A 26,198-nucleotide genomic window follows, 5' to 3' on the forward strand; every position below is an offset into this window, starting at 1 on the left:
ATATTTGTTGGATGTAATTTACAGCAAGTTTAGATAGAGGGATATAACCAGATAGTCAAAAGAAAATAGGGACTTCCCTGGTGGCCCAGTGGTTAAGAATCCGCCTGCCAATGCAGGGAACATGGGTTCGATTCCTGGTCCGGGAAGATCCCACATGCCGCGGAGCAACTAGGCTCGCGCGCCACAACTACTGAGCCTGCGCTCTAGAGCCCGTGCTCTGCAACAAGAGAAGCCACCGCAATGAGAAGCCCGCACACCACAACAGAGTAGCCCCCGCTCACCACAACTAGAGAAAGTCCGCTTGCAGCAACGAAGACACAATGCAGCCAAAAAAAATAAATAAATTTAATAAGTAAATAAATAAAAATTAAAATAAAATTTAAAAAAAGAAAAATAGATGCTTTTCATTGATCTTTACATAGCAGGCAGGATGGGAACCCTGGTAGTACTGTCTGGATACACATGATATCAAATGCTTTCTAGAGCATGACACAGGATACTGTGTGAAGAGCATCTCCTGCAACACAGAACTAAAGGCTTTCTGGCCCAGTGCCAGGCATCAGTAGGCATTAAAATATATGTGGAAGGAAGTCCTGAACAGAATTCAGATATGCCTCAAGGCCTTTGATATAAAGGCCTCCCTAAACAGAAGGACTAGTCTGAAGCCTCTCCACACATACCCCACACTGTGCTCTTGGTTTGCTGGCTTTATGTGAAACAGGCTCCATAAGGGTCCAGCCCAACCCCACCTGCAAGGATACAGCTATAACCCCACAGTCGGGTGGACTCCTGAGGCCTGGTCTACTATTTATAATTCCTTGTTCTAGAGGTCTGCAACTCTGTGACTTGTTTAAAGACCTATTTTCTCAACCATTTTCTGAAAAATTCAGAATTCAGAATTCACAAATATTTATATATTCCTACTGTACTCAGTACTAGGGAAATGACATTGAACCAGATGCACTCAGTCTCTGCTCTCATAAAATCTATCAAACATGCAATTTCAAGATGATGTAATAAGTTCAATGATGGAGGAGTTACAGGCTGCTATGGGATCGGGGTGGGGGGTGGGCACTTATCCCAGAATAAATACTCTCCTATACCACATTTTTGAGGATGATATTCATCAGTTAAAATTTGAGAGTAATGCTCTAGACTCTGGGGACTATGAAATAGAAGACTCTGTCCCTAACTTGGAGAAAAAACCAATGGAAAAAGATTAGAAGAAATAGCGTCTGATACTTACACAGAGTTTAAAGACAAGATCTGAAGGGCTCAAACTGTTTCCAGGTAAACTTAACTACATTTCGCCTCCCTCACCAAAAAGCTCAGGAGTACTTATAAGAATACAAAAATAGGTAAGCCAGACAAAGAAAAATATCATATGATATCGCTTATATTTAGAATCTAAAAAAAAACAAGAAAAAGATACAAACTTATTTACAAAACAGAAAAAGACCCACAGACATAGAAAACAAACTTATGGTTACCAAAGGAGAAAGGGTGGTGGGAGGGATAAATCAGGAGTTTGGGATTAACATATACACACCACTATATATCAAATAGATAACCAACAAAGATCTACTGTATAGCACAGGGAACTATACTCAATATTTTGTAATAACCTATAAGGGAAAAGAATCTGAAAAAGATTATATATACATATGTATAAGTATATGTATATATCACTGTGTTGTACACCTGAAACTAACACGACATTGTAAATCAACTATACTTCAATAATTTTTTTTTTTTAAATACAGAAATACCCAGCACCCAATAACTTTCAAAATCTCTGGCATCCAATTATGAGGCATGCAAAGAAGTAGGAAAATATGACCCATAATCAGAGAAAAAAATCAATCAATTGAAACCCACCCAATACTGTCACAGTTATTAGAATGAGCACACTAAGGCATTAAAATAGTTGTTATAACTGTATTCTATATGTCTGTATGTTAAAAAAGTTAAGTAGAGACGTGGAAAATATAAAAATAATGAAACTGAATTTCCAGAGATGAAAATTACAATGCCTGAGACAAACAATACACTGGGTGGGATTAATGGTAAATTAGACATTGCAAAATGAAGGATTAGTGGACTTGAGCACATAATCAAAGAACTATCACTTTCATTTTAGAGGTGAGGAAACCAAGATTCAGATAGAGTTACAGAGCTGAGTACCAGAGCTGAGATTCCAACCCAAGTCTTTCTCACTCTACACTTACTCTGTTATATTTTCATTTACCACAGAAAGAATAGGGTATTTTGCAATACTATGTGTGATATTTTCTCATTTGGTTTAAGAATAAATCACAATCAGGTATCTCTGATTTCTTTGAGGTGCTTAGGTCTAGAAATGAGTAGAAAGTGTGTTCTGAAGGCTGGAAAACTGTCTTGGGTTTCAGATTTTCTGTCCCCCATTAATACACTCTATTTGATCCTTTGTTGATCCTAAAGTAGAATTAGCAGGAGGTGCCATACCTGTAAATCCTCCTGAATGCTGTTAGAGAAACATTCAGTCAATTAAGTGTCTGTCACATATCTCAGCTACATTGTGTTTGAATCCTTTGGAGAGCTTATTTATTTCCTTTTTCCCCATTTCTGGTGAAAAAAGATCACTGCATTTTTATTGAAAAAGCAAAGTATAATGGCAATATTAATCCATAAAAGCTGGCATTTTAATATTCATTCTAATTAGCTCAGATTTGTAACGTGCTTTAAAAGTGGGAAGTGTCATACAACTGCTCACTAATGTTGTTATTACATTATGATCCAAACTGTCAGCTAAATGATTGCCAGGGATTCAAAAGAATTCCCATTTTAAAAATAAATTGGCCAGTTAGTGGGGAGGAAAACCACTTTATCTAAATAGAGGTGAGATAATAGATGAATGCAGACATAGAATTATAGACTACACTTGGCAAGCATTGGATATGGCTTGAATTGTTCCAGGAAAGCAAGCTGCATTTTATTTTATTTTCCCTCCCCAATTCCCTGAAATCACATAAGGTAGCTACTGCAAAAGCTGTTCTCAATATGTTGTAAGGAAAGTCTGCCAATGCACTTCTTACATTTTAATTACAGTAATGTTACATTCATCTGACGTTATTCGGAAGGAGAAGAAAAGATGCCAACATTAATGAGCTCCTACTGTGTGCCATGCATTTTACATACATTATTTCCTTACAGCCCATTGAGGCAAGGAATTGTTATTTCCATTTACAGATGTGGTAACTAAGGTTCAGAATAGTTAAGCAATTTACCCAAGGAAATGTAGCTTATCATCTTTTCATTACATCATGCTATCTCAGGTTGGGTACTAATAGCATCATTCAGAATTGCATCTTTTCTTCTCAGCAGCCCCCAGTGGAAGGATTATTCCTCTTTCTCAATAGCTCCGGGAGGATGAGTGGGGCTGGCCAGGCTTGGGTTTCATGCCATCCCAGAAGCCAGGTGGACTCAGTTCCACCAGCACCACATGGAATAAGAGGAATGGTGGCTCCCCAAACAAAATAAGGGTACCATTTCCAGAGAGAGGAGGAATGGATGCTGGGTAGGTAAGACAGCAGATGCCCACTGTACTGTTCCATGTTGCATGTCCCCTCTGTTCCCTCAAGCCTTGGATACAGTCTGTGAACCACTACAGGCTCATGTTAACATTGTTATCAGGCAAATTATTCAGCCTCTCCAGTCTCCTGCTTCTTCATTTGTAAAATGACCTATGAAATAATCTCTTCCGGGGTAAAATTCTTTGATCCTGCTCTTATTCATCTCACAAACATTTATTGAACATTGTTATGGGCAAAACAGGGGGATGGGAATGTCGGAGTTTGCATGGGTTTATATATAGTTCTCTGGACCACAAACAAAACATGCCCTCTACTTTAAATCTGCATCTCTTCTCCCATTCCCAGCCCATCCACATTCTCAAGGGCACTCTGCCTCTCTCCATCCCTCCCCTCTCCCTCCCTCCCTCTCTCCCTCCTTCCCTCCCTCTGAAAGGGCTGGTTCTGACTGAACTCTGGTCTTCTTTTGCCCTTTTGAAACTCTGGCTCAGAGTTGCCAAATCCGATTTTTCTTTTAAGACCAGCCAGAAATCAAGATTAATTTGTGAAAACCAATTCAAGTTTTTAAAAAATGCTGTTGAAACAAACACTTATGAGGGCTATATCTGACCTGCAGTTTGTGACTGTTGTCTTAAATCCTTCTCTCATACAAAATGTAATGCTTCAGTGTTTTTGTTTTTGTTTTCACATATGCTTGTCCTGCTATTAAAGACTTCTTAAGGGCAGGGAAAATGCTTCTGTTCTTCTTACTCATGACATCTAGCACAATGCCTGGTACACAGTAGGCACTTAATAATTGTTGAATGGATGAGTGAATCAAGTGGAAAGAATATGGCCAGAGTTTTGTTTTAATTGAAAACAAAGAAACTTACTTTATAAATACATAATCAATGAATATTTTAAATGAGAAATATATATGGCAATTGAATTATGATCCTGACCAAAAATACACAACCCAATAGACAAGGGGAAAATTATAAACCTAAATAGATTCCCAAAGTCCCTTTCCATTACTGAGGGAGAGACACATGAAGTTCTACTGCCTGACTATTTATTTAGAGTCTATATTTTCGGGGGGAACCGAGGGGAGGCAGAAGATAAGTAATTAAATTGAGGAAAATAGTTCACTGTGTATTGATCCTAAAGGACTGTTTAAGATCAACACCTGTGCTGGCTCTCATTTCTATAACTCACATGTGACAGAATCCTTGTGCACAAAATCCAGTCCAGTGTCCTTCACTTCATCATCTTGGTAGCTCCATTTCTATGTGAAAAGTCAGCTTTAGTGTTATCTCCTCACTTAACATCTTCCTGACCATCCACATACAAACCCTCCCTGTTCCACAAGCCTAAAGCCACAGTGCATGCTGTGTCAGGGTGCCATCACTCCGGCATATAATTGTGACCCTGCCCATGTCCACACTAGCCTGGGGCTTTTTATGAGGACGGGGACCACGTATAGGTTATCCATGCCTAGCACTTAGTGGGTGCCCAGTCAATGTTTGGAGAATTGCATCAATGACATGTCCTCTACATTAGGAAGCATATCATCTCCAGAGCTTCAAGGTATTCAGATCAATCCAGTAAGTGTTTATTGAGCACCTATTATGTGCCTGACACTGTTCTGAATGCTTGGGATATGCCAATGAGTAATAAAGACAAAGTCCCCTACCTTGGTGGAACTCGCATCCTAGCAGAGGGGAAAAGAAAATAAACAATGAACATATATTAATTAATTGTATATTTGTTAGAAGTGGTTGAGTGCTAAGGAAAAAGAAAAAAAGTAAAGCAGGATAAGGGGCCCAAGAGTTCAGAGTGGTGGAGGCCTGCAGGATTAAAGAGGGGGCTCAGGGTAGGCGTTATGGGAAAGGTGGCATTTGAGCAGTCTTACAAAACTGAGGGAGTTGCCCACCTGATGTCAGGAGAAAGGGTTCAGATGGGAGAAGCAGCCAGTGCAAAAGACTCCAGGTGGGAGTGTACCTAGTGGAGGCCAGTGTGAAGGAAAGTGAGCAAAGAGGAGAGTATTTGGAGAAAAAGCCAGACTTGTGATAGGACCGCATTTTGTAGAGCTTTAGGTGTTATTATAAGGACATTAGTTCTCATGCTTAGTGAATCTGGGAGTTATTGCAGGGATCTAGAGAGATTAAAGATAGATTTTAGCAGTATGAGTTCACTGAAATTTACTTAAGATTACATACTGAGTGGTTGATAATGTATTTAATGTTTCTTAAGAAACATACAACATATGTCAGATTTCTTAAGAAAAAAGTCCCATCAACTATAACGGACACTTTTCTCAAAATAATTCCTTTTTTCCAGGATCATGTATGATCACCTTTTTGTCTCTGCTGACTTGGTTTTCAATCCACATGACTTATTTCTCCTTTTTTCACACTACATTATAATGTCTCTTTTGAACAGCCATATCAACTGCTTGAGAAATAGACTGACTGCCATAAAATTTCCCATTAATTTAAAATGTGTGTTTTAAGTATGGAGGTTCCCTAAAAAACTAAAAATAGAACTATCATATGACCCAGCAATCCCATTACTGGGCATATACCCTGAGAAAACCATAAATCAAAAAGAGACATGTACCACAATGTTCATTGCAGCACAATTTACAATAGCCAGGACATGGAAGCAACCTAAGTGTCCATGGATAAAGAAGATGTAGCACATATATACAATGGAATATTACTCAGCCATAAAAAGAAACAAAATTGAGTTATTTGTAGTGAGGTGGGTGGGCCTAGAGTCTGTCATACAGAGTGAAGTAAGTCAGAAAGAGAAAAACAAATACCATATGCTAACACATATATATGGAACCTAAAAGAAAAAAGTGGTTGTGATGAACCTAGGGGCAGGACAGGAATAGAGACACAGACTTAGAGAATGGACTTGAGCACATGGGGAGGGGGAAAGGTAAGCTGGGATGAAGTGAGAGGGTAGCATTGACATATATACACTACCAAATGTAAAATAGATAACTAGTGGGAAGCAGCCGCATAGCACAGGGAGATCAGCTCGGTGCTTTGTGACCACCTAGAGGGGTGGGATAGGGAGGGTGGGAGGGAGGTGCAAGAGGGAGAGGATATGGGGATATATGTATACATATAGCTGATTCACTTCATTATACAGCAGAAACTAACACACCATTGTAAGGCAATTATACTCCAATAAAGATGTTAAAAAATAAATTTTACATTAAATACATTCATTGAAAAATAATAAAATAAAATGTGGATAATAAGACCTACCCACTGCAAAGGGTTGGTATGAGGATTAAACTTTGAGTCATTATATATGAAATAGCTTCATTTTTTCTGAAATGTTATACAGATACAAGGGGGAAGCTTTCATTAACACAGATATCTCTGTTTTGCATTAAAAAATGTACCCAGCCTGTGGATTATACCAGGAATTAGCAAACTATGTCTTGTGGGCCAAACCTGACCTGCTGCCTGTTTTTGTAAATAAAGCTTTATTGGAACACACATACACACAAAATAAAATGTGTGTTTTAAACTCATAGAAGAAGAGATCAGATTTGTGGTTACCAGAGGCAGGGAGAGAGTGGGGAGGGGGGAGGGGGGAACTGGGGAAAGGTAGTGAAAAGGTATAAACTTGAAGTTATAAGATAAATAAGTACTAGGGATGTAATGGACAACATAATAAATATAATTAACACTGCCGTATGTTATATATGAAAGTTAAGAGAGTAAATCCTGTGAGTTCTCGTCACAAGGAAAAAATTTTATGTATTTTCTGTAATTCTGTATCTCTATGAGATGATGGATGTTCACTAAACTTACATGGTAATTTTATGTTGTATGTAAGTCAAATCATGATGCTACACACCTTAAAAGGTGCTGTATGCGAATTATATTTCAATAAAACTAGAAGAAAAAATACCCAAGAGAAAAAAATTTAAAAAATAAAATGTGCGTGTTGACTCCACTGAGGGGGCCTTAGTCTATATGGTGTATGCTGGTTACTCTGCTGGATTCAGTAGCTACTGAACAAAATCTTGCCGGCACTGCTAAGAAGTTCATACCTAATATAGAAACTGTTTATCAGAAAGCAAGAAGACAAATGCCATGAGGCAGAGGTCTGTGCCTGGTACCGTGGAGGTCTGATGGGGCAAGGCTAATTCTGTGCAAGTTAGGAAAGAGAGACCTCTTCTGCATGGCCTCATCCTCTTAGCCCATCTTTTACTCCAGCTGTTGCCATGGCAACCAGCATCACACAGGTATAATCTGATAGCACTACGCATCTCTCATTTTCTGTACCAGGACTTCTCTGACTCATGCACAGTCTGGGAAAGCAAGGATGTTAACATCCCATAAGGCAAATAATGACCCATGGGGAGTAGGATTTCATGAGTAAATGCCCTTCTCTTCTATCCCACAGGTAATAATTCTGAAGTGCATCCTGTGCAGATCCTGAAATGATCCCTGTAGGATGGAGCCCCAATTGCTTACAGAAAGGAACAAAGCAATAACTTACTCTTCTATTGACTTGGTCTTCTTCACTGTTAATCTCTTTCCAGTCCTCCTTCATAATCTTTGGGACTCAGATAAATCACCCTCTTCAAGCCCTGGTCCCACACCCTTTTTTCCTGGGAAAGCCCAAGCTAATACAGTGGTGTTAGACCTGGGTTTTGAAAGTTGAGCATGAGTTTTCCAAGTATAGAGACAGGGAGAGTGCATCCCCGGCAAAAGGAAAAAGCAGGAGCAAAGACAATGAGGCACGAACAGTACAGGCACATCTAGGGATTTGCAGTAACCAGCTGTGGCTGAAGCATGGGGTGTTTGGAGGATGTGAGGAGGAGAAAATTCCTAGTGGGAAGGTTTGTTGATTGAGAAATAACTTATCAGATACACTAAGCTGAGAACATTGAAAAAACATTCCCTCAAAAGTTTTGTTTGTTTGTTTGTTTTTCATCATAAGCACCTGCATTGCTCTTCATTTCTGGGAAATCAGTGGCCCATGGACTGGATAATAACTTTCAGCCATGCTGAAAGTTGAAGACAAAGTTGAATATTTCGGTGAAAGACCAAATTCTGGAAAACAAAACTGCTCTTAGTGTGCATATTATCTACAGGTATGTAAAACAATTTACAACCATCTTACCATGACCAAAAGAAGGGGACCCCAAAAAATTTCAAGGAAGTAAAGTAAATGGAAATGAATTGTGTAATATGCATTGTTATTAATTAGTAAAATAGCAGTGAATTTCATTGTTTTATTATGATGAACAAAAAAGGTTTACAAGTGCTTTTGTGTAATAATTCCCACATTATTTACTTTTATTTACCCATTAGGTCTTAAATTCTTTAGCCACAAATACTCTTAGGGAGGGGTGGTACATTTACATTTGAAAAGAAATTTTGGACCTCTTTATTTTAGTACTATGTTCTGATTTATATAGTAATGACCATATTTCATCAAATCTTAACTTCATTATAATGGATAGTAAGTTATTCCCTTATTTTATATGCCGTTAAGAATGAAAAAGCACCTGCATGCCACAACTAGAGAGCAGCCTGCGCCGCAGCGAAGAGCCCACATGCCACAATGAAAATTCCGTGTGCATCAATGAAGATCCTGTGTGCCGCAACTAAGACTTGATGCAGCCAATAAAATAAAATAAAATAAATTAATTAATTTTTTAAAAAATGAAAAAATACTGCCAATTACATTTTGACATGCATCCTGATTTCAGAGATTTGAGAAAATAGGCAACGTAAATTAGATGTCTGTAATTTCATTTCCCTTGCCTGATTGTGAGCTCTGGGGGAGATGGGAATTTGACTTGTCCAGCTTTGACTTTTTCTACCACTGGTACAGTTCCTGGTACATGTATAGTTGATATGTGTTCACCAAATGTTTGCTGAATTAAACTAAGCAGATCTCTATCTATCTTTACCCATGGTGGGTATCCTACCACAGACTAGGACATTCCTTGGGATGAGAATTTCATCACCCATCTCAGAACCCTGCATAACGTAATGACATAGACCTACTACTGTTCAGTATCAACAAAAATATCATATTACCATCTTCTTGTTTATACTCAGTTGAGAAGTCAAAGTGTGTGAAGATTTTCCACAATGTGTTTTATGTATGTTTGTCTCCATGCCACAGATCATATTCTATCACATGTATAAGAAAACCAAGGCCCTCTTTAAAAAAATCATTGTTTATAAGTGGTAGTAAAAATAATTTTGAAAGTACAGATATTGTGTTAATTGTTTACACGGGAAGGTGTGTTTGGGAGGCCACGTGCTGTTTGTAACTCTTCTAAGCCTTTGAAAGGATTTACATAGAAAGAAAAAATTGGACATCAAGGAATTATTCATATACATTCTTCTGTGGTTTTCATTTAAGGCAGGAAGGGATTTTTCAAGGTTTTCCATGCTTTTATTTGATTTAATTTCATGCTCACTGAGGCCCATTTCCATCGCAGCCACTGACACCTTGAACTTGCTGTGATTTTCCTCTGCTAAGCAGCCCAGATGATATTTGGTAAGATTCTTGGCATCTAAGCTCCATGTCTTGGAAACAGATCTCCCTGCATTAGTGAAGATTCCGGGGCATTCTTCTTACTGATCCGACTAAGCCTTTGAAAATATACTATGACCACGAGGATTTTTCAGCCTTAGTCTGGATCTGGCATAAAAGGAGCTGGGGACCTTGGAAGGCTCTGATGCCTGGGGTGCAGTGGTTACACCTCATTAGCCCCAGAGCAGGGGCTCCTTTTCCCCCTTGCTCTTGTGGTCTACACCTTCCTATCCTGGCCCATGGCCTAGACTGCCCACACCTCCGGAAGACGGCACTGTCATCTGACGTGCTTCCCGGGAGAGTAAAGACAGACAGACACACAACCACCCTCATACTACCGCTGCAGGGATTTCATCTTTATTTTTATTTGGTCTGCTTATGGCTTGTCCTAACTTAAGAGCTTAGGTGGATTCTCTGAATGGAAAAGGTGATGTTTGCCAGAATGAACAGTGAATGGAGGAGTGGAAAGTGAACAGGAGGGAATTCTGGCTTTGCATTTACTGGCATGATGCATTTGAAAAGTACTCATCCTTACTGGGTCTCTGTTTCATCATCTGTAATGGTGGGTAAGGATCCCTACCTCGGAGGGCTGTTGGGAGGATGAAATGACATGAAACAAAATGAAATAAAGATAATGTAAGTGGAAAGGCTTAGCCCAGGGTATGACACAAGGTTAGGTACTTAACAAATGTTATGCTGCCTCAGGCGACAGTTGTTCTTGGCTATGGCGCTCCTCCAAACACAATGCGTCTGGGTTTGACCATAATGTCTGCTGTAGGTCTGTGTTCAAAACAGTCGCTCCTTCAAATGGGCACTAGCTTGCCTGTGAGGTGCAGCTGAGAATGTCACTGGGGACCAGGCCTTTGCTGCCTGCCTGGGGAGGAGAGCTCTGCATTTCTGGTTATCATGGCCCTTTGCTGTCAGTTGCCGCTTGAGATGACTGACATGGTCTGTATTAAATCTGAGATCATACGGCCTTGCCCACATCCTCCCCGTTCAGTGACTAGGACAGACAGACTCTAAAGCTGTAGAATGATTTAAACATGAAATCTGAGGTCTAATAATTCCCCTTCATGTTGTGCAAGCCAGAAGGTTTAAAATCACACGAGAATGATTTAAGGGAAAAAAACACTCATTTCTGTTCTTGGCAAACACAAGCAGCTAATGCTTTGCTAGTCTGGTTTTCTTAAATGATCTTTACTTAGAGAAGGATCCATTGCCCAAAGAGAGTATCTGGGTCAGGAATGTGCCAGCGGGAAAGTGACTGGCACATGCTCTGGAGTTCAGATGGTTGGGGGCTCAAAGGCCTGCCCCGGTGTGTGCTGGCCTCAGAGGGAAGCCGGGCTTTAATGTGCCTTTACTGGATCTCGATGCTCCACCCAAGGATCTGGAAATGAAGAAATCCCTTTGCGCATTTGTCTCCTTCCCTTCAGATGACATATGCCAGCAAAGGGGTAGGGTCTCTGCTTAATACCCCTTGTCTTCTCTCTTTCTTTATTTTCTCTCTGCTTTCTTTCCCCCTTTCTCCATCCTTCTCCTGCCTCCCCTCTTTGAGTAAAATCTAGAGCAAAGTGTCAACTCAGAAGGCAAAGCTCTCTGTCTTCAACTCTTATGAACTGTGTGACCTTGAGCAAGTCACTTAACAGCTTTGAATCTTTTTTTAAAAGTATCTTGAAAAATAGAGGCACCATATTTTTCATGTATCCAAGCATTTGTAAATTAACTTATTAATCACATATCTACTAAATACCTTTGGATGCCAGGCCCTGGACTGAAGATACGGGGGATGTGGATACAAAGGTGATTAAAATACAGTCCCTACCCGATGGGTGATCACACTAGAGTGGAGAATGATACTCAACTCATAGTGCTGTTTCAAGATTAAATAAAATAATGCAGTTTAAAGTATTTTGTGAACTGAATAGTTCATTATGAAAAGTAAAATATTAACACTTCTGACTTCCTTTCAGTAACTTCTAAAAGGCTTAATTTCTGCCATCAAAATATCTCCTTGGGTTGACCTAGACTTTCAGATTGCAAGCCCTGTTGGAACTCGTGGAATAAAGAACACATGGCTATTATATTAGGTATGATGGACATTTGACATCTCCGGCAGAGACCTAAAGTAAAAGGGCTTAAATACTGCAGAAGTGTCTTTCTTTCTCATGTAACAAGCCATGCATTGGCAGACCAGGGCTGATGTAGCAGCCCCTCCTTGGACATTCAGTGGCTGCTTAAGGTATTGCCCTTCTTGGGATGATCCAACCTGGCAGAATCCAAGGTGGCTACCAGCATTACAGCTGAATGTCAGCCAGCAAGGCAGAGGTAAGAGGCAAAATGGAGAGTACCCCTTCCCTTTGGGAAGTTACCTACCTCCTTCTGCTTATGTCCCATGAGCCAAAATTTAGAATTAGGTGACCTCACCTACTTTCAGGGGAGGCTGGGAAATGAAATCTTTACCCTGGGCATCTGTCCCACCCCACATCCAAACTGTCAAATGTGTCCAGAATCCAACCCCTTCTCGCCATTACCCTGTTTTTACTATGGTCCAAGTCACCATCATTCTCCTTTGAATGACTGCAGTAGCCGCCTAACTGGCTTCCCTGCTTCTACTCTTGCTCTCACCTGGAATCTTCACTCAACACAGAATGAATCTTTTGGAAGTCCGATTTTTAACTTCTTTACTCAAAACTCTCCAATGGCAGGTGAGACTCTCAGGATGAGATTCCTGTTACCTGTGACCTTCTCCCCTCCTCCCTCACCCACTCCAGCCACACTTGCTTCCTTGCTGGTCCTCAGGATGGCAGACACACTCTTGTAGGATGCTTTTTACTGGCCATTCCTTCAGCCTGGAAGACCCTCCAACTGAGATATTTACATGGCTTATTCCCTCACCTCCTTCAAAACTATGCTCAAAAGTCACTTTCTCTTAGAGGTTTACCATTACTACCCTGTTTAAAATTGCAAGCCCCATTTCCTTCCTCTACCTATCTACCTTATGTATATTTTTCATATTAAGCACATTTTCTACTATTTGGTGTACTTTACTTATTTATTATCTTTACTGTTCTTGTGTATCTTCCTTTGCTAGAAAGACAGCTCCATGAACACAAGGATTTTTATCTTTCTTTTAAACTGATGCATTCCAGCACCTGGTACAGTGCCTGGTACCTAATAGATACTTAACAAATATTTGTTGAATATAAGATTGAATGAAGAGATGGAGTCAAACCCAGTTCTGAAATTTGAGTGCTGGATCCACTTTGTCTGAAATAAGACCAATTCTAGATTTTTAAGTTCCACAGGTCAACAAATTCATTTGAAAATTTTATTTAAGAAAAACTGTTTATTTAACTAAATCAATTAGAGTTGGGATTTTGTTATTTGCAAGAAAAGATCCCTGGCCTCCAGAGAGAGCTGATATAGGCTGGGAAATAATGGAAGAGCTCTCTGAGGAAGTAACAGTTAAGCTGACACTTGAAGGATGAATAGGAACTGGTCAAACCAGGATCAGGGAAGAGGATGAGCAGTGCAGGGAGAGTATTCCAGGCTGGTAGGTGATGGGAGCCCCAGGGCAGGCAGGCATTGAAAGCTGTCTGTTGAGACTGAAATATGATGAATGAGATGGAGAAGGGTGTGAGATGGAGCCAAGAGGTGAGCTGAGGCCAGATCACAGGAGGGCCATGGAAGCATGAGGGAAGATTTTTAATGATATTCTGAGGACAACGGAAAACACATTACGGGTTTTAAGCAGGAAAGTGACATGATCTAGCATATTTTTCTAAAAGATCACTTTGGGTATTGGTTGGTTAATGTATTTGTGTGTGTGTGTGTGTGTATTTTGGGGAGAGTATTGTGAAAATGGGGAAGATCAGGGATCCAGATAAGGTATGATAGTTGTTTGGATGTGAGTAGTGGCAATAGAGAGAAGCAGATGAAATTGAAATACATTTTGGAGGTATAATCAACAGGATTTGGTGACAGATTGGCTATGGGTGTGAGGAAGAAGGAGGCAACAAGAATAACTCTTAGGTTTTTGGATTGAGCAATGCAAGGGATGCAGGTGCTGTCTGCTGAGATGTGAAGACTGGAGCTGGAGCAGGTTGAGGGAGAAGCTCGCAGTCAGAGGCAATGTGGCCTGATGCAAAATGCTTCTTGGCTGAGTATTGATGATGTTTTCTACCATAGTTAGGCACTGATATATCTTGAATATATTTGTTGGACAATCAATTTATTGCGGCACATTAAAATTCCTTTTCCATGAGAGAAAGGAGGAACGCACTACATTTGCTCTATTTTTCTCTGCAAATGATGTGGCTGAGGTAAATTTCCTCAGAGTAAGAACATGATCCCAGCCAAGATTGTGTCATGCTGGGATCGCGGTGCTGAGGGCAGTGATTGTTCTTAGAGGTGTATTCAAGGAATAGTTAGAGCACCCCCTGCTGGGGAGGTTAAAGAAGGCCTCCAGCATCACATGGGGAATTGGAGTAGATGGTCTTTGTGGCCCTTCCAACTTTGGGGTTCTGTGATTCAGTGGGATAGCCAATGAGAAGGGTAACAGAAAGCAAAATCTGGAAGGGATGAAGGAAGCCCCTGGGATGAAACAAGTTACTAAGTGGTTTCTAAGAACTCATTCATGTCTTAAAAGTAAGACATTTACTCCCTTAGGGCAGCCTGGGTTTTTGAGCCACCTCTGTAGACTTATCGTCTTCCCAGTATCAAAATAGGAATACACAAGTGGAGGTTACAGTTTTTAAATAGTATAACATTTTTTGGAGTCTAAATTTAGGGTGAGGGCAAGGAAGAACATAAAGTTTATTGCTTTTGGAACTTAAAAGTGGGAGTTGTAGAGCCAGACAGACTGAAGTTTGAACCTACTCTGTCATGTACCAGCTGTATGATCTTTAACAAATTACTTAAACTCTCTGGGCCTCACTTTTTCCTTATGTAAAGTACAGTCAGTCCTTAATATCCAAAGGGGATCATTTCCAGGACCCCCTTGGATACCAAAATCTGCTGATGCTCAAGTTCCTTATATAAAATGGCACAGTATTGCATATAATTTACACACACCCTCCAGTGTACTTTAAATCATCTCTAGATAACTTATAATACCAAATACAATGTAATGCTACGTAAAGAGTTGTAAATACAATGTAAATGCTATGTATATGGTTGCCAATGCAGCAAATTCAAGTTTTACTTTTTGGAATTTTCTGAAATTTTTTTCAATTATTTTTGATTTGAGGTTGACTGAATCCACAGATGTGTAACATGTGGATACAGAGGGTCAACTGTGGAGGAATTTATAGTTCCTGCCCCATAGGATTGTTGTAAGAACCAACTGAAATGGATTCTGGCATGGAGTAAATGCTCAAAAAACATTAGCCTATGAGCACTTGGTGCTCAAATGACCTGTTTTACAAACATCCTAGAAACTATAGAAAAGTTTGAAAAAAGTATCACTTAGAATAAACATTTTAAACCTTTTTTCCATGTGTTTTTTTGTTCTGTACATTTGTATTATATAGTTACGATTGTATTGAATTTTGTATTCTGCTATATTAGTCTGCTTGGTATGCTATAACAAAATACCATAAACTGAGTGGTTTAAGAAACAGACATTTATTTCTCACAGTTCTGGAGGCTGGGAAATCTACGATCAAGATGTGGTAGATTTGGTGCCTGGAGAAAGCCACTTCCTGGCTTGCAGACAGCCACCTTCTCTCTGGGTCCTCACATGGCCTTTCCTTAGTGCACGCTCCCGGAGAGGGAGATGGATCTTCTTCTTCTGATTCAGGCACTAATCCCATAATGAGGGCCCCACCCTCATGATCTAATATAAACCTAATCACCTCTCAAAGGCTCCACTCAAATACCATCACACTGGGAGCTAGGGCTTCAACATAAGGATTTGCGGGGGTGGGAACACTAGCATTCAGTCCACAACACTTGCTCTTTCTCTTAATACTATTAGACCGTTAACAGTCTCCCTATTATTTTTTGTTGTTGTTTCCCCAATAAGAGTTTTATTATTTTTTAATGATAGTCTTATTGAGACATAATTCATATACCATAAAATTCACACTTTAAGATGTTTTATCAAAGTCACAGAGTGTGTAACCATCACCATGATCTAATTTTATTTATTTATTTATATTTAGCTTTAAGATCTAATAGGAATTCTTTTATTTTTTCCAGGTTTATTGAGCTATAATTGATATACAACATAGTACAAGTTTAAGGTATACAACATGATGATTTGATACATTATATATGGCAAAATAATTATCATCACAGTAACTAGCTAACACCTCTATCCCATCATATAGTTACCATTTCTTTTTTGCGGTAAGAACATTTAATAAGTTTAGCAACTCAACTTTCAAAATATAATACAGTATTATTAGCTTTAATCATCATGCTGTACATTGGATTCCTGGAACTTGTTAATCTTATAACTGAAAGTTTGTGCCCTTTGACCAATATCTCCCCATTTCTCCCACCCCCCAGCCCCTGGGAGCCACAACTCTACTCTCTGTTTCTCTGAGTTCAGCTTTTTCAGATTCCATATATAAGTGATATCATACAGTATTTGTCTTTCTCTGTCTGACTTATTTCCCTTAGTATAATGCCCTCAAGTTTCATCCAAGTTGTGGCAAATAGCAGGATTTCCCTTTTTCTCATGGCTGAATAATATTCCAGTGTGTGTGTGTGTGTGTGTGTGTGTGTGTGTGTTGTGTATCTCATATTTCTTTATCCATTCATCTGTTTTTTTTTTTTTTTTTAACACGGGTATAGTTGTTTTACAACGTTGTGTTAGTTTCTGCTGTACAATGTAGTGAATCAGCTTATATGTATACATATATTCCCGCCCTCTTGCGTCTCCCTCCCACCCCCTCATCCCACCCATCTAGGTCACCACAGAGCACCGAGCTGAGTTCCTTGTGCTATATAGCAGGTTCCCACTAGCTAGAAAACCATAAACGAGACGAAAAGACAACCCTCAGAATGGGAGAAAATATTTGCAAACAAAACAACTGACTTTGGATTAACCTCCAAAATATACAAACAGCTCATGCAGCTCAATATCACACACAAAAAAAACAACCCAATCAGAAAATGGGGGGGAAGACCTAAATAGACATTTCTTCAAAGAAGACATACAGATGGCCAAGAGGCACATGAAAAGATGCTCAACATCACTAATTATTAGAGAAATGCAGATCAAAACTACAACGAGGTATCACCTCACAATGGTCAGAATGGCCATCATCAAAAATTCTACAAACAGTAAATGCTGGAGAGGATGTGGAGAAAAGGGAACCCTCTTGCACTGTTGGTGGGAATGTGAATTGTTCCATTCATCTGTTGATGGACACTTAGGTTGTTTCCATATCTTGGCTATTGTGAATAATGCTGCAATGAACATGGGGGTGCAGATATCTCTTCAAGATCCTGCTTTCATTTCCTTTGCCTATATACCAAGAAGTAGAATTGCTGGATTATATGGTAGTTCTATTTTTAATTTTTTGAGGAACCTCCATATTGTTTTCTATAGCAGCTGCACCAGTTTACATTCCCACCAACAGCGCACAAGTGTTCCCTTTTCTCCTCAGCCTCACTGACACTTGGTATCTCTTGTCTTTTTGACAATAGACATTCTAACAGGTGTGAGGTGATATCTCATTGTGATTTTGATTCACATTTCTCTGATGATTAGTGATGTGGAGCACCTTTTCATGTACTTGTTGGTCATTTGTGTGTCTTCTTTGGAAAAATGTCTATTCTCTGCGCATTTGTTTTTGTTTTTGGCCAGGCCGCATGGCACACGGGATCTTAGTTCCCTGACCAGGGATTGAACTGGTGCCCCCTGCAGTGGAAGTGCAGAGTCTTAACCACTGGACCACCAAGGAAGTCCCCTGCACATTTTTAAATTAGGTTGTTTGTGTTTTTGCTATTAAGTTGTATGAGTTCTTGATGTATTTTGGGTATTAACCCCTTATTAGATATATGATTTGCAAATATTTTCTCCCATTCTGTAGGGTGCCTTTTCATTTTGTTGATTATTTCTTTTCCTGGGCAGAGGCTTTTTAGTTTGATATAGTCTAACTTACCTATTTTTGCTTTTGTTGCTTGTGCTTTTGGTATCATGTCCAGGAAATTCCTGCCAAGAAGGTTTTTCTCTGTGTTTTCCTCTAGGAGTTCTACAGTTTCAGGTCTTATGCTTAACTCTTTAATCCATTTTGAGTTAATTTCTGTGAGTAGTGTAAAATAGGGGACCAACTTTATTCTTCTGCACATGATTATATCACTAATTTTAGAACATTTTCTTCACCTCAAAAAGAAACTCCACACCCATCAGCAGCCATTCCCAATTTGCCCCCTCTTCCCCAGGCCACCACTAATCTACTTTCTGTCTCTATAGATTTGCACATTTTGAGTATTTCATATATATGGATTCATATATATGGCATTGTACAATATGTGGTGTTTTGGGACTGATTTCTTTCACTTAGCATAATGTTTTCAAGGTTCATCTATGTTGTAGCACGAATCAGTACTTCATTCCTTTTTATTGCCAAATAATATTCCATTGTACTATAGTTTGTTTATTCATTCTTCAGTTGATGGGCATTTGTGTTGTTTCCATTTTTTTGTTTTATGAAAAATGCTGCTCTCAACATTTGGATTGTCTCTATTATAAATTCTGTGTAGACATATTTTTGCATAGCACCCATGGATAATTTAAACTAGAGTTTACCTAATGACTTCCATATTGTTGGACATTTAGGTTGTGTTTTTTTCTGTCATTCTAAATATTTAAAGTCTAAAGTTTACTTTAATCGTTATGTCCTAGTGGTTATATTTGTATTTATGGTGCTCTCATGATTAATATAGTTACATCCATTTTACTTGCTTAGTCCTTGAGGCTGATCTTGCTAATAGCATTTTATTTTTCTTCCTTGCTACCATCTTGGTTCCTGATAACTGGTCCTAGAGCTCCTTGCAAAAGTGATTTGCACCCTATAAATGGACTTTTTTCTTGATCCAGCTCATCAATAATTTCCCATCCATGTCAGTTATAAGCAGAACCAATCATTATACTCCATCCCTTTTATCAGAACAACCCAAACTGAGTCAGTAGGAGTTTTCCTCTGGAGCTTTTTCAAACTTGCTCTGGGGAAGGAGTCCCTCAGTCTCTGGCCATGAAGCTGCCAGAATGTGAGTCCACACATAGAATTCTGGACAGAAAGAATAACATCATTCCATAGAGGTGAGGAACAGAGAGAGACAGCACTGATGAGGTTTGAATCTGTGGCTCCAGGCGTCCCTGTGGTCAGGTACATTCTTATTCTTCTGTGGTTTGACCAACGATCCCGATCCCTAGATTTTTGGTTTAATCCACTTCAAGTAGGATTTCTGGACAGAATCTTTATTTACAACTTAACTTAAGGTGGGGATACAGTCCCATTTCTCAGGAGCATTCAGATCAAATGCCAAATGAACACATCCACAATTAACAGCAAAATGTTAAGGGTGGATATGTTTTCTATAGATATTTTTCTATTGTGCAATATGGTTGAGAGAAGATGGAACTGGATTCATACAGACTTGTCTTCATATCTTGTCTCTGCCATTTATCAGCTGTGTGACTTCAGGCAAGTTATTTAACCTTTGGAAATCTCAGCCTCCTCCCCTGTAAAACAGAGATGATAGCCCCCTCACAGAGTTGTGGTGGGGCTTAACTAAGATAATGTATATTGCGATCTATGTTAATACGTATTACTAGAGATTCATTTTCCATCTTCAGCAATTCTTTTGCCTAAGATTTTATTAATAAGGCAATGGAGGAATACCAAATGCAATGGTGAAATTCACCCATAAGCTAAGTCATAAAAATTTTTCAAATTTTGTGCTTACACTTGAATGGTCAAAGAAGATGGTTATCAGAAAATGATGTCCTCAGTGCCTCTGCTTTCTTCCCTACACAGCATTCTGGTTGCCTGCTCCATTTCCCCGCCTCTAGATGCATTGCCTATGAGGCAAGTGCCTGAAAGTATTTCAGTTATAGTTATATGTCTAGGACACAGGTGCTGATTCAGAGAAGGCCCCCAATAAAGACATGCTGAATGAATGACTTGATGGATGAAGGAATGAATGAATTAAAAATAATCATGGGGAGGAGGTGGGAAAACACCATACTTGTCACTTTAACAGAATTTCCATTCTCTTTCTATGTCTTGAGCAGCAAGAATGATTGGAAGCAACACGATAGTAACTAAAAATAAATAAATAAATAACAAAGGCCCAACAAATTTAATAAAGCAGATACACACTGTTGGCTTCCCAGGGGTCGAGGAAATTAGAAGTCATGTTTGAGTTGTGTACAGGATATGATGGCAGTCTCCAGTCTCCAGGGCTTTGTTTACCAGCCGCTTTTGGCAGAAAGTTGTCTTGATCTTTGTGAGAAGTAATGTAAGCAAACCGTCAAACATGTCAAGAGAAAACCAGCAACTTACCAACCATGATTATAATTGCCTTAGTTTGTTTGTAAGTTTGAGGATATTAAACACATTATTAGCAACATGAGCAAGAATTCCATATCAGTAAGGGTACAGGGCAAGTTGGGAACCTGCTTAGTACCTAACCATTTACTCTACTGATTGTCAGAGCTGTAAGGGAGCTTGGGGTCCCTCTGCAATGCCAGTCCCAACACTCCCCACTATTGGTTCTGGACCAGTTGAGTCAAAGAGAAGATAATGAAAATATCAGATCTGGCCTGGAGAAAGTAGCCTCAACCTGAAGCCAAACTAGATTCCTCTTTACTTATCAACCCAATCACAGGTAAGATCAGCAAGGCAAGTAGCCCTCACCACCAAGGAACAGCCACTCACCTCACAGAGGAGGAGGAGGAGAATGCTCACAGGTCACACAAAAAAAGAAGGAAACAAGGGCAGGCCGTGTGTGAACAGCAACCCTGAATACCTTAACCTTGGCCAGTACAGGACTGTAGACTGATTAATGGAGCTTCAACTATTGGCAAACCACCAATCACTAATAAGTTAGTAAGGGGCAGAAAGACTGGAAATCTTACTCTAGCAGAATGTTCCGGCTATCTATTTCTGCTTAACAAATTGCCCTGTAATGTAGTGGCTAAAACAACAATATAGTATTTTCTCTTAGAATTCTGCTGTTGACAGGCTTAGCTGGCTGGTTTTTGCTCAGGGTCTTTCACGTGGTTATCATTAGAGATGGTGGCTGGCATTGGGGTCATCTGAAGACTTCTTCACTTATGCCTGGCACCTGGGATGGGATGACTGGTCCAGTGGGGGACTGGTGGGGCATCTCTCCTCCACTGCCTTCTCTACTCTTCTGGTGTGGGCTTCCGCACAGCATGGAGGACATAGAGTAATCAGTACATGGCAGATGGCACTGAAAATTTTCGAAGAGGCCTGGGTGAAAACTGCAAGATTTCTTATGACCTAGTTTTATGAGTCCAACAACATGACTTCTGCTACATTCTATGGTCAAGTAAGAGATTGAGCCCAGCTCAGATTGAGGGGAGGCACATTCAACTCCACCTCTCATTAAGAGGAATAGTACAAAATTTGTGGCCATCTTTAGTTTACTTCACAGAAGTTCCCTCATGGAAAAATGAGGGAAGGGAGATAGAAGCTAACAATTATTGAAATATTCTATGTCAGGAGCGCACTGCAAATATCACTACTGATTCTCACAAAGACCCTGCCAAGTAAATGTTATTATCCCCATTTTACTAGTGAGGCAGCTGAGGCCCAGAGATTAGGTGACTTGCTGAACACTAGGTGGCAGAGTTAAAATTCAAACTCAGTTATGCCTGATTCCAAAATGTTTTTCTTTCTGTTACACTGCGCTATCATTCATCTATTATGAATCTCTCATTATATGGAGAACATCGAAGGTAACTTAAGTGCCTGTGAACTAGTGGATTTCAAGAGAATCACTTTAATGATGGTTTCACTGGCCCAAAATTTGCTCTTGTTCAATATTAGATGAATTGATATTAAGCAAAACTCATCCTCTACCTCATGGAATGCACCATAAGGTTGGAAAGACTGCTGTTAACCAAGAGCTCATCAAGAGAGATTTTCCAATGGCACAACCATGGAGGAGAGCCTACCATAGAGAATGGGATTTCACAGAAGCCCCTCTCTCACCATACACCCAGGGTTCCCACTTAGAATGCTAACTCTCTCTCATGCTATCCTAGAATCAAAACCAAAATCCTTATGTTTAATAAGTTCTAGAGTCAGTGGTTCTTAAGTCTAGAGCACCCACTTTTAATAATAAACATTTAAAATACCTCTTTAAAAATCCTGAAACGGAATTCATACTCCCGACCCATAAAGTTCAAAAACAACCACAAAGAAAAAATAAAAGGACGCTATTTATAATAAAATGATATGTATTTTAAAAAGTAATTCTTAGAAAAGCACAACCTTCTGAGGCGGAACCAGGAAGAAATAGAAAATATAAACAGACTAATCACAAGCCCTGAAATTGAAACTGATTAAAAATTTCCCAACAAACAAAAGCCCAGGGCCAGACGACTTCACAGGTGAATTCTATCAAACTTTTAGAGAAGAGCTAACAGCTATCCTTCTCAAACTCTTCCAAAATATAGCAGAGGGAGGAACACTCCTAAACTTATTCTACGAGGCCACCATCACCCTGATATCAAAACCAGACAAAGACATCACAAAAAAGGAAAACTAGAGGCCAATATCACTGATGAACATAGATGCAAACATCCTCAACAAAATACTAGCAAACAGAATACAACAGCACATTAAAATGCTCATACACAAAAGGATCATATACAAAAGGATCAAACCCCATGATCAAGTGGGGTTTATCCCAGGAATGCAAGGATTCTTCAATATATGCAAATCAAGCAATGTGATACACCATACTAACAAACTGAAGGATAAAAACCATATGATCATCTCAACAGATGCAGAAAAAGCTTTCGACAAAATTCAACACCCATTTATGATAAAAACTGTCCAGAAAGTAGGCATAGAGAGAAGCTACCTCAACATAATAAAGGTCATATATGACAAACCCACAGCCAACATTGTTCTCAATGGTGAAAAACTGAAACCATTTTCTTTAAGGTCAGGAATGAGACAAGGTTGTCCACTCTTGCCACTCTTACTCAGCATAGTTTTGGAAGCCCTAGCCACAGCAATCAGTGAAGAAAAGGAAATAAAAGGAATCCAAATAGGAAAAGAAGAAATAAAACTGTCACTGTTTGCAGATGACATGACACTATACACAGAGAATCCTAAAGATGCTACCAGAAAACTACTAGAGCTAATCAATGAATTTGGTAAAGTAGCAGGATACAAAATTAATGCACAGAAATCTCTTGCATTCCTATACACTAATGATGAAAAATATGAAAGAGAAATTAAGGAAACTCTCCCATTTACCATTGCAACAAAAAAGAATAAAATACCTAGGAATAAACCTACCTAAGGAGACAAAAGACCTATATGCAGAAGACTATAAGACACTGATGAAAGAAATTAAAGATGATACAAACAGATGGAGAGATATACCATGTTCTTGGATTGGAAGAATCAACATTGTGAAAATGACTCTACTACCCAAAGCAATCTACAGATTCAATGCAATCCCTATCAAACTACCAATGGCATTTTTCACAGAACTAGAACAAAAAATTTCACAATTTGTATGGAAACACAAAAGACCCCGAATAGCCAAAGCAATCTTGAAAAAGAAAAATGGAGCTGGAGGAATCAGGCTCTCTGACTTCAGACTATACTACAAAGCTACAGTAATCAAGCCAATATGGTACTGGCACAAAAACAGAAATATAGATCAATGGAACAGGATAAAAAGCCCAGAGATAAACCCACGCACATATAGTCACCTTATCTTTGATAAAGGAGGCAAGAATATGCAATGGAGAAAAGACAGCCTCTTCAATAAATGGTGCTAGGAAAACTGGACAGCTATATGTAAAAGAATGAAATTAGAACACTCCCTAACACCATACGCAAAAATAAACTCAAAATGGATTAAAGACCTAAGTGTAAGGCTAGACACTATAAAACTCTTAGAGGAAAGCATAGGCAGAACACTCTATGACATAAATGACAGCAAGATCCTTTTTGACCCACCTCCTAGAGAAATGGAAATAAAAACAAAAATAAACAAATGGGACCTAATGAAACTTAAAAGCTTTTGCACAACAAAGGAAACCTTAAACAAGACAAAAAGACGACCCTCTGAATGGGAGAAAATATTTGCAAATGAAGCAACTGACAAAGGATTAATCTCCAAAATATACAAGCAGCTCATGCAGTTTAATATCCAAAAAACAAACAACAAATCCGAAAATGGGCAGAAGACTTAAATAGACATTTCTCCAAAGAAGAGATACAGATTGCCAACAAATACATGAAAGGATGCTCAACATCACTAATCATTAGAGAAATGCAAATCAAAACCACAATGTGGTATCACCTCACACCGGTCAGAATGGCCATCATTAAAAAAATCTACAAACAATAAATGCTGGAGAGAGTGTGGAGAAAAGGGAACCCTCTTTTATTTTTATTTTTATTTTTTTTAACATCTTTATTGGAGTATAATTGCTTTACAATGGTGTGTTAGTTTCTGCTTTATAACAAAGTGAATCAGTTATACATATACATATGTTCCCATATCTCTTCCCTCTTGCATCTCCCTCCCTCCCATCCTCCCTATCCCACCCCTCTACATGGTCACAAACCACCGAACTGATCTCCCTGTGCTATGCGGCTGCTTCCCACTAGCTATCTATTTTACATTTGGTAGTGTATATATGTCCACGCCACTCTCTCACTTTGTCACAGCTTACCCTTCCCCCTCCCCTCTTGCACTGTTGGTAGGAATGTAAATTAATACAGCCACTATGGAGAACAGTATGGAGGTTCCTTAAAAAACTAAAAATAGAACTACCATATGACCCAGCAATCCCACTACTGGGCATATGCCCTGAGAAAACCATAGTTCAAAAAGAGTCATGCACCACAATGTTCATTGCAGCACTATTTACAATAGCCAGGACATGGAAGCAACCTAAGTGTCCATCGACAGACGAATGGTTAAAGAAGATGTGGCACATATATACAATGGAATATTACTCAGCCATAAAAAGAAATGAAACTGAGTTATTTATTTGTAGTGAGGTGGATGGACCTAGAATCCTATACAGAGTGAAGTAAGTCAGAAAGAGAAAAACAAATACCATATGCTAACACATATATATGGAATCTAAAAGAAAAGAAAAAAAAAAGAAATTACCATGCATATCTAAGAATTTCCCTGTAGGTACATTCCCATATGTATAAGAGGATATAGACTAAAATTTATTCACTTAATATTATTTGTGATAACAAAACACTGGAAACAAAATTAATGTCCTTCAGTGAGAGAATAAATTACATTTTATCCACACACACACACAAATAAAATAAAATAAAAAATAAAAGAATAAAATGGTTCTGATGAACCTAGGAGCAGGACAGGAATAAAGACGCAGATGTAGACAATGGACTTGAGGACACGGGGAGGGGGAAGGGTAAGCTGGGACAAAGTGAGAGAGTAGCATTGACATACATACCCTACCAAATGTAAAATAGGTAGCTAGTGGGAAGCAGCTGCATAGCACAGGGAGATCAGCTCAATGCTTTGTGACCACCTAGAGGGATGGGATAGGAAGGGTGGGATAGGGAGGGTGGTAGGGAGACACAAGAGGGAGGGCATATGGGGATACATGTATATATATATAGCTGATTCACTTTGTTATACAGCAGAAACTAACACAACATTGTAAAGCAATTATACTCCAATAAAGATGTTAAAAAAAATAAAAAGTAGATGCTTGAACACATCTACATTATAAGATGTACACTGTTAATAGTTCTCAAATTGTGATGAAGGACTTTTTTTTTTAACTTTTATCTACTATGCGCTGATACTTTCATTAAATATAATAAAACTATT

Source organism: Balaenoptera ricei, chromosome 1, assembly GCF_028023285.1.
Source record: "Balaenoptera ricei isolate mBalRic1 chromosome 1, mBalRic1.hap2, whole genome shotgun sequence".
NCBI classification, from domain to species: domain Eukaryota; kingdom Metazoa; phylum Chordata; class Mammalia; order Artiodactyla; family Balaenopteridae; genus Balaenoptera; species Balaenoptera ricei.